The following is a 7856-nucleotide window of genomic DNA, read 5'->3' on the forward strand; positions in this document are numbered from 1 at the left end:
TAAAAATAAAAGTGTGTTGAAATTTAAAAAAAAACAAAAAACAAAAGTATAATATTAGTATCATATAAGGGTAAATTTGAAAAAAAAATTGATATCCTCTCTAGGTAGTTATTATTTTATCTATTTATTGATTTGAGATAATTACAATTATACTAAAAATAAAAAACTTTTTTTCACGCTTAAACTAATGCTAATTACGCTTAAGCTTAAAAAGCTTAAAACTCGATTTCCGTGTTTCGGATGCCTCACACTTTTTAGAACTTTGCAAAAATCTAATGGTTATAAATTAATTGATATAAAATTTCTGGCTGCGCCGGCTACTAATATTATTCAATATTCAGTTGAATGCAACGAGCATGTGAAAGAATTGGAAAATCGCGTGGACTCTTTGTATTTTGTAATGAAAACGCGTGACCGTGAATGTGGATGGAATTTTCCATGACTACTTTTGATTTCTGGAAAATGAGACGAAGTTACCCGCATCAGACGAATAACCAATTAATTCGTGAACAATGGGAGTTAAATTCGAACTTTTCGTTTTGCGGATCCTAAATCATGAATCGAAACGTGAAAGACTGCTGTTGTTGGATTTATCTGCTGCTGTTTATATGCTTCTCCATCGGTTCCACGGACTGTATCGAAGATCCCGCGCTTTACATGATCACGGGTGATGTTTCGATAAGCTGTGGCTCGAATGGAGTTTCCGCGGTCAAAAATGGCAGGAAGTGGATAGGAGATGAGCACCCCAAGTTGAATTACTCGCTACAGTTAAAGGGCACATCGACCATCTCAAGTGTCTCGATTTCTGATGATCAGGCTCCTTATAAAAGCGCAAGAATCTCTGGTTCAGCTTTCTCCTACACGTTTCTTCTCAACCCAGGTCAGAAGTTTATCCGCCTTCACTTTAATCCTACTGCGTATAAAGGGTTCGAAACACGGACGGACTTGTTCGATGTTGCAGCCGGACCTTTTGTCTTACTTGGTAACTTTAGTGCTTCGCTGACCAGTGAGGCTCTTGGTCTGAGTTACTTTACTAAGGAACATTGTTTAAATGTTGAAGAAAATCAACTACTAAACATTAGTTTCTCCCCTGTGACGAGTCGGTTGCGAGATGCTTATGCTTTCATTAATGGGATTGAGATAATCCCAGTGACTGCGGAGCATTCTTACTTTCATGGTGGAAATATTGGAGCACGAGTGATTGGGCATGAGTCTCAGCTGTTCTACATGGCACTGCACTAGAAATGGTTCACCGGGAAAAGTTCAGCGGGGATTATGCCTCACCGGATGACGATTTCAGCGACATATTTGGAATGGCTCCGAAAGAAAAGACTAGAGTTCTGAACTGGAAAATACCGGTACATGCGGGATTCAGGTATTTGGTCAGGCTTCAATTCTCCAATGGAGGACTCGAGATGATTGAGAATGGCAAACTGATTTTCAAAGTCCTCATCAATGAAATAGTTGCTTGCACGAATATTGACATATTCCAAGAAACGGATAACACAGTTTTCCTCGAGCATCACCATAGGGACTTATAGTTATAATGAGAGGAGGAAAGAAGAAGGTAAACGTGATCTCTCACTCCAATCATATGATGAATTCATTAATGCGAGTGGATTCTTTACGGGATTTGAAATATTCAAACTGAGCAACCTTGACAATTGTCTTGATTGCCCAAATCCCCTGCCATTTACAAGGGTCTCACCATCCTGGACTATCCAATCTTTGCTCTCAATTATCGCTCGTGGAAGTATTATTCCAACTGTTGCAATAGCTATGGTTTTTCTGGTAAATATCACTTCTCATAAGCTGAGAGGAGTTTTGCAATCTAACACAAAGGAGGAAAGCAAGCTATCAACGGAAGAAAGCAAGCTATCAGATAGGGCCGGACGATCATGCCGTAGATTTTCATTGAACGAAATACAGTTGGGTACCAGCAATTTCAGTGATGGACTTGTAATTGGAAAGGGTGGATATGGAAAAGTTTACAAATGCCTAATCGATGGTGGGAGAGACACTGTCGCCATAAAGCGATTAAAATCAAGCTCTAAGCAAGGGGCAAGTGAGTTTTTGGCAGAGGTCGAAACACTTTCTGAGCTCCGACATGTTAATCTAGTCTCTTTGACTGGCTACTGCACTGATCACGGGGAAATGATTCTTGTTTACAGCTATATGCCCAATGGAAATTTGGCGGACCACCTCTACAAGCTTGAAAGAAATGGTAATAACTCTGCTTATCTCTCCTGGAAGCAACGTCTTGACATATGTATTGGAGCTTGTCGAGGACTAGATTATCTTCACACAGGACATGGAGTCATACACCGGGATGTCAAGGTTTCAAACATTTTGCTAGATGGAAACTTTACGGCTAAGATTTCTGATTTGGGTCTGGTCAAACATGAAGACAAAAGCAATGGAAAGAGCCATGCTAGCACAAAAGTTAAGGGAACATTTGGATATATTGACCCGAGTTACCTTAGCACGGGTAAGTTAACAAGAAAAAGTGATGTATATGCCTTTGGTGTGGTGTTATTGGAAGTATTGTGTGGGAGACCGGTATTAGACCAAAGCATTTCAATGGATGCGCATAATCTAACAAAGTGGGCTCGGGACAAGATCAGTAAAGGAGAAGTTGATCTGATTGTAGCTTCAAGTCTGAGAGGGGAAATTTTACCAGATAGCTTGAAAACATTTGTACAGGTTGTTGGACGATGCTTGGATGATGAGCCAAAGAAGCGGCCAACAATGGCTCAAGTTGTGGTACAACTAGAGATAGCACTTGAGCAGCAGGAGAACCCAAGATCTTTGACATCAAATGAGATAACAAGTGTTGCTCCTCATCATGATGAAGCCAACACATTAGTTAATGGGCGACGGACATCGTCCTCCTCTAATGGGCAAACTATAGGCTCTCATCCCAGAGAACAGACTCGCCGCAATGATGGAGCCAATGTATTAGTCAGTGGGCCACTAACATCGAACTTTTCTAGTGAGCAAACAATTACCCCTCATCCAAGAAAAAAAACTAGCCGCAATGGTGAAGCCAATGACCTTGCCAGTGGACGACCAACGTCGTCCTCCACTAGCGTGCGAACTATGATCTCTCTGTTGGATCTCGATTTTCTACATGCCCAAACGCAGCGGAAGATTTAAAAATTTTATTTATTTTGATAATCAAAATATATTTGGGCACTCGTATGATTTTCATAATCAAACATAGGGAGTTTAGTATTATACCTCTGGTGAATAATTTCACTTGGCTCCAACTACTCCGGTATTAGCGGACGTAGCTCTTGTTGTAAATCCCTACGAACATTCTTCGATCTTCTTCTTCAATCTTCGAATCAGGTCAACGACCAGATTATTTGTTCCTCTTCTAACTTGCACTAGAAAGTGTAGAAGATATTTTCGTAAAGATTTTTCTCTTTTTTTTTTTTTAAAAAAAAAAAACAAAATTGCTCAAAGCCTTTTGAGAGCAAAGGATGGCCGATGGAAATTAGAGACTTTCTCCAATCTTATGAAAGCTACAGTCACCTCTTCATTAACTAACCAAAGTAATATATTTTATTATGGTAACAAATAATTACTTTCCTTAATTAATCATATCAATTAAGTTAATGATTTCAACATATATCTTTGATTCTCGAAAGTTGCACACCACACTAATGTATATTTCGAATATATGCATATATATATTATTTAGCTTTGTGTGCAAGTTTTTAAAATTATGGTATCATGAATATCTCCATATTACATAATTCAATACCATATTTAATAAAAACTTAATGGGCTATATTTTAACACAATTAAAATATAATTAATTATTAAAGTCCATTTGAACTTTAATAAATTTGCATGATGGGCTTATACTCTTACAAGCCCTAATCCATGCTCCCATTACATTAATCTCATCATAATCCCGATCGGTGATCAAATATCATCGATGTGACAATTTCAACTTATTTGTTATTATGATGCACACTTTAATTTCGAGATCATCAATGTTTAAATAAGGCAAGTGTACTCCTTTGACTGTATTAACAGTCATGCTCTCAAAATTTCTATAAGCTTTTATAAACTTTATTTATAAGCTTATCGATTGATCATATCAAACTTATTTCTTATAAATTCAACTCATTGAATTTATTATCTCAACGTTTCTATAAATTCAACTCCTTGAATTTATTATCTCAACGAGAACAAGTAAACCAGTGCTTGTGTGACCCTCAATGGTTCAGGGATATAGCTAGCCGTGGGTTCACAACTCTTTGTGATTCAGAATAATATTTATTCTTATTCGGGCTTACCCTAGTTAGCCCCATTCTTTTCATCAACACCTTGATTAAGAATGTCAGAACTCATTTCTGATTGCACCCATCGGATCATGGTAAGAGCGTCTAGTAGCATCGCCCCATGATCCCCTAGGTATCACTGATAGTGCCTGCAAGAACCAGTCGATTATGATCAATGTACAATACGGTCCCTTCATCTCATATATCCCGATCGAATCTGCAACCATTGGTTCATCGAGGGTTGCATAATAATTCGATAACTATGTGACACATATAAATAGTGGCATCGCATGTACTATTGGAGAACTACTTCTCTAACGTACATCTCATACTCTGGCCAGAGATTCCACGCACTATTATTTCATCAGATCACATAGGATATCCACACCCGTAGGTGAGCGGTGAATCCCCCACTACAATGCACTGGCTCCTATATGTGTCGCAACTGTACCCAACCTCGCCACCTGATGACTCTCCTGGAGTCGGTAAACGAGTCAAAGCACAGCCCTAGCATATAGAGCCTCAGTGTTGTCCCGGGTCGTAAGGACTAATGGTGTACAATCATAACCACGGACTTATCCTCTCGATGAATGATAACCACTTGGAAAGTCCGAGGGAGGGTTGTTCGGTATAATCATCATATGACTACCCATCTGCATGTTTGGACATCTCCATGCCCTTACCAAGAAACACAGTACACAACATCACAGATGCTAGTCTCGAGCTCAAGCGGCCTTTATCCCTGTTTTAGGCGGCTGAATCGACTAGGAACGAATTTAGAATATGCAGTGTTTACAAATGAGTTTCAACATCGAATTACGATTCATTTGTATTAAAGCATAATCAAGGACTTTATCTATGCTGTTTGCATGGGTATACAGATAAAGTATAACAAGACCATAAAAAGTTAAATTATATTAAAATAAAGATTGTTTATTTCACTTGAGTCAATAAATTCCCTAGCCAACCGTTGGCTTGCAGGGCATCTACTCTAACACTCTCATGGAAGAGTACGACCTGGCCACAATGATGCAGCAAATGTTTTTCACAGTTGGCAATTAACATTGTCCTCCCCAAGTAGAGTACCTACACCTCTTCCAAGAGCACTATCTACCCGGGACATGGATAATGTTTACCCTTCATCTGAAGGAAACCAGAGAAACACCCCAGCATATAGGCCATCGTTTCGACAGTCGTGGAAGGCATTTATGAACAGATTTATGTCCCTAAGATAAAGAAATTACCAATACCAGGTATAATTTGATATGAAGCAGTAAATTTAGAAAAGAATAAAAAAATGCTCATGATTTATTTTATTGTTCTGCTAACGTTCTGATAATTGAAAGCGTTTATTCTTAGTGTGTAAAATATTTGAGAATCGCTTTAAAGGAACTCAAGGTTGAGTGTGAATGAAGCATAGCTCAAACTCATTAGAATAGTCAAACTATAATAAATGTCGCCGGTGAATGTGCTCGTACTAATTAGATTTACTTAATGAAAGCAGATACTGAATTGCGCAAGTTTGATTGGAACACCATCGCATCGGCAACCAATCAGTTCGCCCAATCATATAAGATTGGACAAGGTGGATTCGGTCCAGTTTACAAGGTGAACTTTTCTAGACAGGCCGTCTGAACTGCTTTTGCTCCATTTTGCAAGATAGATCGGCCAAGTAAAATTTCTGAATATTTCTACTGAACTTCATAGTTATTGCCATGTGTAGGCTGTTCTACCTTCAGGAGAGACAGTTGCAGTTAAAAGGCTTTCAACACATTCTGAAAGGGGCCTCAGTGAATTCAAAAATGAGATTCGTTTACTTCATAATCTCAAGCACATTAACATTATTAACTACTTGGGTATTGCGATGATGGTGAAGAGAGGATTCTAGTATATGAGTTCATGGAAAATGGCGGGCTGGATGCTTTTATTTTTGGTTGATGATCTCATGTTCTTTTTCCCGTTTAATACTCTCTTTTGTATTGAAGAAATACTGATCCACTCTGTTTTGAAATGATTTCTACACATATACAGATGAAGCACGAAGAATCCAACTTCAGTGGAATTACAGGTTGAAGATCATCATGGGAATTGCTAGAGGACTTCGGTATCTTCATCAAGATTTAGGAGAACGGATAATTCATAGAGATCCTAAGCCAACCAATATTTTGCTAGACAGCCAGATGAATCCTAAAATTTCCGACTTTGGCCTGGCTATATCCTTGCAAGAAGATCAATCTTTTTTGTCAACAGCAGTAGCTGGGACACCGTAAGTTATTAAATTATTGTTTTTTTAAGCAAATCCACGGCAATCACCCTGCCCTTTATGTGAAATATCCATGGAACTGAAACAGTAACCTATGCGACGACGGCCTTGTCGATGAACCATGGTTTGGTTTGGCTTTTTTGTGAAGTGTGTTATAAATGTGCAGTGGGTACATCGCCCCAGAATACATGATCGATGGTGGATTGTCCACTACAACAGACGTGTACACCTTTGGAATTTCTGTCTTGGAGATTGTGAGCGGCAAGCGAAATATTGATCTTCGTCGTGAAGATGGAGAGGACGCACCTATGTTTGGCTTTGTAAGTGTCAGGTTTTGCTTTTCGTTTCGTGCATTCTCCCCAAAAATCATATCAACTCGGCTGCTTAGAACATAGAAGTTGAGTTTATTGACTTTTTTTTACAGGGATGGAGGCCGTGGGAGGACGGGAAAATATTAAATTTGGCAGATAAATCAATTCATTTCGATGTGGACGAAGCACTGCGTCGCATCCAAGTCGGTATTCTATGTACGCGCGAAGCCCATGAACGACCCACGATGTCCGACGTTGTCGACATGTTGGAGGGAAAAAAATTTCCCACCACGTGAACAAAGACATGAACAGCATAAGTTTGTGTATATGGGATATGTTGATGCATTGTTACTCGTTAGAAATGGGTTGTTCTTAACTTTTTCCTACAAATTGTGATACATTAATGGAAATTTTATGTTATCATGTTCATGTGGGGAATTTTACAAAAAGAATACGGATGTATATATGTGCGATGGTCGGCCCGATCTGTATCTGTAGTACTTTTACGATATGTTTGGATGCTTAAAAAATGGGATTTGGATCTATGGATAGAAGTAGATTTAAAATCATGGATTTAAAATTTCATTTGGTGTTTGGTTTGAAATTTAAAAATGCGGTTTAAAAATTAATTTCTTGTTTGGAGAAAAAAGATTTGAATTTGAAAATTTAAAATTTTACTAAAAAATTTTGATTTTACATAAATCATTTTTAAATCACATTGTTAAAAAACCAAAAACTTAAAATTAATATTATCATATACAATTTCAGCTATATATTTATGTTATTCAAATTACATAGACTTTTATATAAATAATTAACTATTGTTAGTGAAAACAAAATAAATTATTAAAATAAAATATTCAAACATAAAATCTAAATATTCAAATTTAAATTCAACGAAATAAATTATTTCAAAATTAAATATTCAACTACGTCATAATTTTATAAATAGAAAACAAATTATTATTATTGAATAAAGAATTGTTC

General features: G+C 37.5%; 1 pseudogene; it reads left to right on the forward strand.

The window, feature by feature from the left end:
• Positions 1–356: 356 nt before the first annotated feature.
• Positions 357–7354, forward strand: LOC142505183 (putative receptor-like protein kinase At5g39000; annotated as a pseudogene).
• The last annotated feature ends 502 nt before the right edge of the window (positions 7355–7856 follow it).

The sequence above is a fragment of the Primulina tabacum genome, chromosome 1, assembly GCF_025594145.1.
Source record: "Primulina tabacum isolate GXHZ01 chromosome 1, ASM2559414v2, whole genome shotgun sequence".
Lineage (NCBI taxonomy): Eukaryota > Viridiplantae > Streptophyta > Magnoliopsida > Lamiales > Gesneriaceae > Primulina > Primulina tabacum.